The sequence below is a fragment of the Fistularia commersonii genome, chromosome 13 (assembly GCF_037954325.1).
Source record: "Fistularia commersonii isolate RoL2024-O1a breed Wild chromosome 13, RoL_Fcom_v1.0, whole genome shotgun sequence".
In the NCBI taxonomy this organism is placed as follows: domain Eukaryota; kingdom Metazoa; phylum Chordata; class Actinopteri; order Syngnathiformes; family Fistulariidae; genus Fistularia; species Fistularia commersonii.
The window spans coordinates 6,639,219-6,649,664 of record NC_141296.1 but is presented as its reverse complement, the minus strand read 5'-3'; the positions used below and the strand labels follow the sequence as shown (position 1 = coordinate 6,649,664).

The following is a 10,446-nucleotide window of genomic DNA, read 5'->3' as shown; positions in this document are numbered from 1 at the left end:
ATTGGTAGAGGTCTAGAGGAAGACCAAAGAGAAGATTTATGGATGTAGTGAGAAAGGATATAGAGTTAGTTGGTGTGAGAGAGGGGGATACAGAGAATGGGGTTGGATGGAGGAGGTTGATCCGCTGTGGCGACCATTGAAGGGAAAACCCGAAAGGAAAAGAAGAAAACTGCACATAAACCTCTGTCGTGTTAAGCTCAGGGCAGAACGGTGTTGCAATGCTCAATGCTCTAGCCCTGGTTTGACAAAGGAGTGTGAAGTGTTGCATGTTCTCCCCATGTCTGCGTGGGTTTCCTCCCACAGTCCAAAAAACACGCAGAAAACATCATTGGAAAATCGAGTGATGAATGATTTTCTGTTAGTAAATGTAACCCTGCGATTGACCAGCGATCAGTCCAGTCCACTTCGCTCAATGACAGCTGAGATAGGCTCCGGCATCCCCCGCGGCCCCGAGTGCAGGATAAACGGCAGACGATGGATGGATGGAAGGACGGTGTTAAACTCACGTCCTGCAGTTTCTCTTCCACACCAGTGGGCGGCAATGTTGCGATTACCGCCAACAGTTTGCTGTGTCGAGTGTGTCAAGATGTCTGCGCCCTGAAGGATACGGCAAACGGCGTGAAGGTGTTAAACAAGTGACAGGTACGATTGCGTTTGGTTTTATTTAATCTCTGTTGGGGTTTTCAAGCTTTGCCGTAGTTTTTATGTGAAGATCTCGCGTTGTGTGTGTCTCAAGGATGTTCTTTGAAGGTGTAAGTTGCCGATGCTCAATGAGAGCCGTTTGTTTCATGTCATGTTTTTGATCTGAAATTAAAAATGAAATCTGTCGCCAAATTACAGGGTTATGTTTGGACAGACGTTAAGGTTAAGCACGAAGCGTTTTGAAACTAAATCTTTTTCTGTTTTCATCATTCGTTCATTTCATCAATAATTTATTTGTTCATGTAGAGAACATGATTTCATCCCATTGTGCGTGTTTATAGAGGGTCACAGCTGTGCAAGTTAAAAAAACAACGACAAAAAGTAAGCCTAATTGTGGAAGAAAAGGTCGGATTAGCTCAGACTCATAGTTTTTCCTCATCCCTCTCGTAAATAATCCTCTTACCATCCTAAATAAAACACCTCAGTTTGTTGCAAGCCCTAAAGTGATGGCAATCTATTCTTTTTTTTTGTAGTTCCACACTAAACTTCTTTAAAGTTTGCGAACACACACACACGCAATGCGTCGAATGTTTGGAGACTAAAAGCCAGTATAAGTGTGTCACAATGACTAAAAAAGTTATTGGCTTAGAAAGAATGAAATGCTAATAACCTTAGCAGTCATTGGCCCACCGAACAACCAATGAGAGGGGGGGTATATTCTGCTTCACTTTTTAATTTCTTTCCCAAGAAACACAAATTAATTTGTGCAATTGATATCATACTGGTAAAATTAGGTTTGATTTCATTTTTAGAGTTTTCAAACTTTTCTCGTACAGACATCAGGTTTGTCATTGCCTTGAACATTGTTTAGCTTTTGTCAAATGTTACTGTCAAATGAGAACCCACAAGCCAGTTTTATCGTCAGTTTAGGCTGTTGGTCATGATCTACTAAATACTGAATATTAGTTCAATCCCTTGTAGACCCCAAGTATTCCTATCCATTACAATTTTTTGTTTAGTATTCATAGACCCGAATTGAGTTGTGCACCGTTTGTTTGCATTTGTTTCCCATCTCGCTGTTGTACTATTTATACAGCAATGAGATGGGGAACCTACCTAACTGAATTGACTGAGGAATGAATGAGTTCTTATATCCGTTAAATTTGCATAGTGATACCTTGTATGTTTGCCAGATTTGAATACTTCATTTTAGTACAAACGGGGGCCCAGATAAGATGATTTGAGCTTCTGACAGCCTATTGTTCAAATATTGTTTGTATAGAGATTTGGACATACTGATGAACTTTACTGCTATTTTTATTAATATAAAGATCTGATTGAGCTCTTTTGCTTTATATACTGCTACAGTTCATGAATCGATCAATATATTATATAGTGGTAGGATCAGAATAATGTATTATTTGCCCATATCATTGCCAAGTATGGGACTAACATAGCCCTATTGCATACATATAATTTGGTGTATATTTTTATTGAATAATTCAAAAATAATTGATGGATTTAACAGGCCATAAACATTCAAAATCAGCTCTTTGAATACCTTGTGTAAATGGTTTCCACACGGTTTGCTCACCAAAGTAAAGTCTTACTCAGTTTTGTGGTTGGGTTTTATTAATATGTTAAATGCACTCTTTAAAAGTTATTGTTGAAGAATGGAGCCCTTTGAACATAGGCACTATATGCCAACTATTTGATGCATAAATTGGTGGAAAATTACTGGGGAGAAGTTTATTTTCATTTTAGGTTATAAACACTTTATATCTGGCACCATTTAAATGATTATTGATGTTTTTTTGATTGTTTTTTTCATCCCTATAAGAACCCTCAAAATAAGGTACCCCCTAGATAGCCCCACCTTATGAAATAACTCTAAAAAACAAATATACCGCATTGTGTTGTAATCTGCCACATTTAGTAAACAATAGCTTTAAGTTAGTATGAATAACATCTCTCAGCATTTTGCACTAAGTCATTACATATTGCAGGGGTATTAAGAAATTTGTGGGATGCAGTTTGATGAATGCTAACCATTTTTACATGCTTTCTGGGCAGTCCTGTCCATTCCATCCTTTGGGTAGTCAGTGCTGCAAGACATAAATAAGTGCTTTTCCAAGATATCTGTGACAGTACACTGTAATAGTGGGAAAGACAAATTTAATTGAATTATTAAAATCTTCTTTATGAGTCAATGCATTCACTGAGTTGGCTATTACATAATGTACTATATTATGATTTTCTGGGAAAAGTGCAACTCATATTTTTATCAAATCAAATCATATGTTAAATCACAAAATACAAGAAAATATTTGTTCTAATTTATTCTCTTACTTCATTATTTAATCCAGCTTAGTCAAGTGATTTCATTATGACATTTGTCAGGTGTTATTCAACACAATCTCCAATCTCCAAACTCTGCCTTGAGGGAATAATGTGAAAGTGCTTATACATGATTCATTCAAACTTTAACTTTAGTATAAGAACTTTCTGTCTTATTTCACAATTGACGATCACAGATAAGATACTGCAAAAAGCCAGACTGTGAAAATATAGTTTTTCTTAGTGCATATTACACATCAAGTGGTAATGGTCTGGAGAATTTTGCCTGACCATTTCAAGCTTATCCTGTTTTTCGGAAATATTTGAACAGTGGATTGCAGGTTCATCTTATATTCATTTGCCCTGAGGTCATAGACTGGAATTGGTTGGAGTCTCTTATTTTTGTCAGATATTCCCTTTGAAAAAGCATGAGCACAAAATTACTTAATAGTTCTAGTTCAATTGATTGATGGCTTTATGCTGTACTCACATAGACTTGGACAGACATTTGATGACAAACTGAATATTGTTTGTGAGGACGATCAGGAGGAATAGGTGAGGCCAGCAAAGAACATTGTCAACACTTTTTGGCACACACCATCCGCAGTTAAAATTGTTGTCCCGCCAGAAGTCTGCCAGGATTTACAACCCAGTGTCATGCAAGGCAGGCACCATGTGCGGTTATTCTTGGTTAGAATGGATAAATTACCTTCTCTTTTTAAAGGACTTGAATAATTAATTTTATATTTGCAGTAGAATATCAATGGCAATGGCTGTAGTGAACACTTTTTTTCAGAAAAGACAGGAACATAGGGTAACTTAAATCGTCTTGTATAGACGAGGTAGCCTGAAAGCCATCAGTGACTGCAAAGTACTTGTAGGTGAGAGTGCAGCCAGACAGTATAAGATGGTGGTTTGTAGGATGAGGACCAATGCAGAGCAGAGGACAAAGTGGTGGAAGCTGAAAAGGGAGGAGCATTGTATGGTTTTCAGGGAGGAGTTGAGAAAAGCTCTGAGTGGTCAGGGAGAGGTTCCAGATGACTGTACAACTGCAGGTAGTGTTATCAGGGAGAAAGGTAGGAGAGTACTTGGTGTATCATCTGGAAGGAAAGTAGATAAGGAGACTTGGTAATGGAATGAGGAAGTGCAGGAGTATATATATATATATGTATATATATATATTTATTTATATATATTAGAGTATATATTAGAGTATATTTGAGGCTATCAGACTTTTTAATTCCTCTTCCCTCAGCCGCAGGGAATCTTCAATCTTTGTAGTTACAGTTAACAGTTAAGACAATTCATATTTCATTGTATTCTTATTCTTCCTCCTTTATACTATTATCTATTACTGTTATGTTTTTTACTTGAAACTCTGGCACAACAATTTCCTTCGGGATAAATAAAGTTGTTCTCATTTCATCTCATACAGAGAAAGTGGTTAGCAAAGAAGTGGAACACTGAAGGGACTGAAGAGAACTGACAGGAGTACAGGGAGATACAACGTAAGGTAAGGATAGAGGTAGCCAAGTCAAAACAAAGGGCATACGATGACTTGTATGCTCGGTTGGACAGTAAGAAGGGAGAGAATAATCTATATAGATTGGCGAAACAGAGAGATAAAGATGGATGCTGGGAGAGTGATGGGAAGATGGAAAGAGTACTTTGAAGAGCTAATGAGTGTGGAAAATGAAAGCAAGGCAAGGGTAGAAGAGGTGACTATTGTAGACCACAAAGTTGCACAGATTAGGAAAAGTGAAGTGAGGAAGGCATTGAAGTTGGAGGATTTCACATACTTGGGGTCAACAGTGCAGAGCAACGGAGAGTGTGGAAAATGGGTGAAGAGACGGGTGCAAGCTGGTTGGAATGGGTGGAGATAGCAGACTATCAACCAGAATGAAAGGAAAGGTTTACAAGACAGTGGTGAGACCAGCGATGCTATATGGCCTAGAAACAGTTACAATGACGAAAAGACAGGAGCTAGAGGTTGCAGAGATCAAGATGTTAAGGTTCTCTTTGGGAGTGACCAGGATGGATAGGATCAGGAATGAGTCTATCAGAGGAACAGCAAATGTTAAGTGTTTTTGAGAGAAGGTCAGAGAAGCCAGACTGAGATGGTCATATAAAGAGGAGGATAGATGTATACTGGATGGATACTGGAATTGGAACTTCCAGGCAGAATGTCCTGAGGAAGACCAAAGAGAAGATTTATGAACGTAGGGAGAGAGAATATGAAGGTAGTTGGTGTGAGAGAGGAGTATATAGAGAATTCGGTTAGATGGAGACGGTGATTCGCTGTGGCGACCCCTGAATGGAAAAGCTGAAAGGAGAGCAAAAATTTGCTGTAGAATATCAAGACAAAGCTACATTTAGACCTATGTCTTTTAATAGAATAATTACATGAAACTTCATACACTAAATGATTTGATTTTCTATTGGTTATTCATGACCTTCTCATAGCAATGTATTATTTTGCCACCCGATGCTCCACCAGACTGTATTTCCTATACCGTCCAGAGGCTGTCTGTCTGCTGTCTGTCTGTTGGTTTCCATGTGATGGCAGCCTTAGTCGTGTAAATCTGTGCATCTTTTTTTCCTCAAAATCAACCCCCCACTTATTGATCTTAACTCCATGTATTGGGAGGCTAGTGGCATTTTTTTTTTCTGTGATTTCAATATTATGATCATCATCTAAATTAATCAGCCACCAGTCAAGCTATGCAAAGATGCTTTCCTAATAATCTGAATATGGGCTTCGGCTGCAGTAGAAATCCAGACTCACAGAAGCAAATGAATCCAGAGTTCAGAGAATTTACTCACTGTCAGAAGCCAGTCACACTTCGCCTGCAGTTTCTCAGCTATAACTCTGAGGAGCAAAATTTATAATGTCAGGGCCTTGTGTAACCAGATGGTGCTGAGCGCTGACTGTGATGCTTCTCCTGAGGATTTAATCATTTATATCTGTGACTGCGTCAAAGTTCTTCTATTTCCACTCTTCACACGTATGTCAGCATATTGAGACAAGACACTATCCACACCAGAGGCCCATTGAAGCAATGAGCCAAATCACCTCCAATTAATTACTTGAAAATGTCTTTTTGCTTTTGTGTTCTTGTTTTTACCTCAACACCAGAGGAATTCTTGTTTACAGATTTGTAACCTAATACATCCCGTTGTGAATCAAACACAAAGAGTTTTACTTTTGCTTCCAATTTGTCTTGACATCCCAGTCACCGCTTTGATTTGCATTGGTTTCATTGATTGGGGGAAAAAAAGGGACACCAGTATTCACAACATGTAATGAAAGCTGAAATTTATTAGTTGCTGAATGCTGTTTTCTTTTGTTTGAAAAAAGTTTCTCAAACACCAACAGTGCTGCATGCTGCTCATGGTTGCTGTTGGTTGCTCCGTATATTTATTTCAATTGCAAGCCGTTGTAACTCGTTCTGTCTTGTCATTCAAACATGACGGGGAGGAAGAAATGTAATTTCAAGGAGCCAGAGAGAAAGGGGCCTCCCTGGGATTTGACTAGAGACAGATAATGCTTGGAGTGGCGATTGGACAGGGTGTCATCTCTAAGACCCGCATGAGGTCCTGCATTGAATCCAAGGTGTAGTGATGGGCGTGATTTTGCTGCTGTTCTTATCATTTCTTCATTCCTAAGCATGAACACAAAACAGCTGCTTCCCTCCATAATTTTCCCATTTTTATGGTGGTATGTCAGTTTTGAAAGTCTCACAAACACACATGGAAATATTTTATCCTTTATTATAAGATTGAGGTCTATTGCAATATTCAACCACGACCCGAGATTGAGATCAGTGGCTGATAATTGCTAAGTAAAAGACCACTTCACCACAAGGTGTGTGTGATTAAGTACACGATTCTGTTGTTTCTTGTCAAAATGGATGTGAAAAATGCATTACAGCGATATTTCTGATTGGAATGGCAAATAGGCTTGGGTGTTATCTATTTTCATACCTACCTGAGATTATAGGGGATTAGATGGTATTACCTGCAGGGTGGCTGAAGCTTTTGTTTCTCTGGCTCACGTGGAGCTAAAAGGACAAAAGCTTTCAGAAATAATAAAAGGAGGCACCAAAATAATGGTTGCAGGGTGTGGTTAGATGTTGCTCTTTTCAGCTGGTTTGCACAGGAAAATGCTTAGATACAGTTTCTATGTGTTAGCATGTGAGGCTGCTGAATGGCTTTCATTTGTCCTCCAACGTTAAGTACACCTTGTTTGATTAATTTTATTTCTTGCTTAATGACATGCCACAGCCCTTTCTAAAGATCAAGCCACAGTCGCAGCTTTGTGAACTCCTCCTCCTCGTTCTGGTGGTGGGTGACCTACTGGTCCTAGCAGCAGGTCCTTTTGAGGAATTCTGATTGACAGAAGAGTGGGATTTGTGCCATTTTGTGAGCCTGCGGCACTGGGCTTGTGGCTTTTCATTCTGTATGTGTAGAGGAGCCTCTTGAAGACAATGAAGAGCTGCCTCTGTTGCACTCAATTTGACCAGAGCCCATCGATAAATCTGCAGAGCCAAAATGACTTTCTTCATTCAACCTTTATTGAATTCTCATGGAGGTTAACTTAATTTCTATTGATGACAACATAACATAAAAATGAAATATGAGGAAAAAAATCAGTAGAAGATTAATACTATAAATAAGGAAAGGATTAAAAAAACTGTCCACAAAAAACAGCAACTTGGGTGTTGTCATCTGACAAAACTGGACCACTTTCCCAATTTTAGAATGAACCATTGGAACCTAAACTGTAAGCCAGTCATTTGCAAATGTTAGATGAGGTCCCTGATTCAAGTCTAGTTCATTGAAATTTAAGGTGGCAGCTTCGCATCTCTGGACTTGAAGATGAGCTACTTTCAACTCTGCCAGAAAAGACCACCCCACTTTATTCGGAATAACATACCTATAACAAGTAATGAAGTTGAGAGGAGAATGTGAGACCATCTCTATGGGCTCTAGGACAATGGCAGCTAAATGTATGAAAATATCGTCACTTGAATCTAGAACAGGCTGGAAAAGTGCTTTGGAAAACATTGTACTACTCAAACGAAAGGTGGTTTTGACATAGAGGATTATTTAAGGTGTTTTTTTTTTTTTTTTTGCAAGAGATACCAGAAACCAAGCTAAATATAGACATTGACATTGAAATGTACATCATATGTAGTGGACATCAATGAGTGGCATCAGGGTGTTAATTATTAAATTTTAACTCTTCAGTTCATGTTCAACAGGACTTCTCAGCAGCTGAATGAACATTGCAGCTTTTTCATTGCTAACTGAGCACAGTAAGAAATTCAGTAAATTGGAATGTATTCTGGATATAAATGACTTTGACAGAAATTAAAAGTGGAGGTTATATTGTCAAAGTAAGAAGGAGGGCTCATTATCTATCTGGTATAACATCATTTGCTACCTTCTCAGGCTGGACTTTTCCTCATTTCCCTCACGGAGAAGCTCAAGCAAATGACTTCACAACCAGTCGTAGGCTTTGTCTCTAACTGATTACTATCCATTTTCTTCATGAGCGGAAGATGATAAATTGTGTCACAGGCTTTGGACAGGTCCTCGCAGAGGGCAGCAGTGTATTTTTCTATAAAGCAGATATATGATCACTAAAAATGTCTCTTAAATTAAATTATTGCAGAGATAAGACTGTGTAAAATGATAGAACTGGTTGTTGACCTCAGAATCCAGGATTGATGCCAAATGCAGTCATTTGGGGATCAGACAATTGCTGTTTTAATCAGGTTATTCAATGCAATGGAATATTGTAGGTGTGACAATAAAGACTGCAAGTTGAAGTGAAAAGGTTAGAATGATAGTTATTTAGTCTGAGAAAACTGCATTTGTCAAAGCTGTGGAGAATTAAAAAATATATTGATATGTTTCGCACTGTTTAGAAATGACAGCAATCAGTGACACAATTATTGTTCAGCACTGAAATGCTCTTTCTTGGATGGATTAGAAGTAGTACTTTGAGTGAGCTGTACCATTAGTGCTTTGCTTTAATAAGTTTGGAAAACATGGCGAAAATCCAGCGTTGACTGGATATGTGAAGCACCTTTAATGAGCAGAGGACAGGCAGCTGGAAGTTGTGGTCATAAATAAAATATCTTGTACGTTGTTGTGTTGGCATCAGTTTGACCTTCCATGTTGGATGGTTGAGTCACATTGCATTTGCTCCTGTCACACCAGTGACAGCGGGGTGTTTTTGTGGATTACCTGCCAGGAAAGGATGCTGAGGAGAGAATGTCCTGTTTGGTGTATGTTCTTGGTGAGACAACAACAGTGTGTTCTCCTCATATATAGATTATATATAAGATTGTTTAATGCAATTTAGAAAAACTACTGTTATTCTAAACATGGTCTAAGCCAGGGGTGGGCAAACTACGGCCTGCGGGCCACATCCGGCCCGTTGGTCTTTTCGATCCGGCCCGTCAAAGATTGGCACAGACTCCACACTTGATTTGAATGATTGGATCAATGAATTTGAGAGCTCAAACAGGAGATCATTTCATTTTTGGAGCTAGTTGAGAATTTTCCTGAGCTGAATGACACCGATTGGCTTTGTGCTTTAGCCTTTACTGTGGCGGACATACATGAATAAGCTGGATGTGAAGCTACAAGGGAAAAAACGTTTTGTGCATGAAATGCAAGCAAACATCAGACAATGTTCAGAAAATGTTAGATGAGTCTGATATGTACTGCTAACAAATGTGTTATTTATTTATTTATTTTTATACGTTTTGTATTTTGTGCTGACCCAGCCCGTCTGTCAAATTTTAAAAGTCAATGCGGCCCCTGAGCCAAAAAGTTTGCTGTAAATGTACCTGTAGCGCCAAAGGGTGACATCTGACACTAATAAACTGGCATTGTTTTCTGTAAGATCTATAATGTTTTGATTTATTCACCACTGGCTATTCAATATTTGAATGTAACTTTAACAGAACAGTTTACAGCAGTTCAAAGCTCAGATCTGCCATCCAGACTCCAATAAAATGTCACTTCTCGCAAGTTTTGCTGCTTCAAGTTAGGTTTTTAATAATTGAAGCCCATCGGTCTTCCGAGACTTTCTCATTGCAAAGTAGAGCGCTTAACTTCTGTGATGAGTTCAAACAGTCTGCAAACTCCCCTTTGAAAGACAGTGATTTTTGGAGAAGTCTAACAGTCTGCCAGTTCGAAGTGGAAGCCTCTGCTTGTCCGGTGAGCACAACAGTACTTACAAGCTTGGGTCGCCAGCAGTGTCACTGTAGTGTCTCCTTTTAAAAGTTGGCAATTAGCTACAGGTTCTGTCCTGCAGGCACAGACAGACTCTGCTTCTGCCGGCAGCTTCTCTCTTTTGGCAAGGAAGACAATTTGATGGATGGGGACACTGGGGACCAGTGCAGCATGGCAAAACTCTCCTCCTAGCTGCAGGATGATCTGTTAGTGCAG

General features: G+C 39.0%; 1 protein-coding gene across 4 annotated transcripts in view; it reads left to right on the top strand.

The window, feature by feature from the left end:
- Window positions 1-560: 560 nt before the first annotated feature.
- Window positions 561-10,446, top strand: part of mrpl11 (mitochondrial ribosomal protein L11) — a 50,481-nt gene continuing 40,595 nt past the window's right edge. Inside the window, exons 1-2 of one of the 4 annotated variants that reach the window (XM_086158000.1) lie at window positions 561-642; window positions 4,415-4,492. The gene's annotated coding sequence lies outside the window, so the exon portion shown is untranslated. Of the gene's footprint in view, window positions 753-4,414; window positions 4,493-10,446 lie in introns of all 4 variants that reach the window. The other 3 variants (XM_086158002.1, XM_086158001.1, XM_086158003.1) reach the window with 3 other exon arrangements.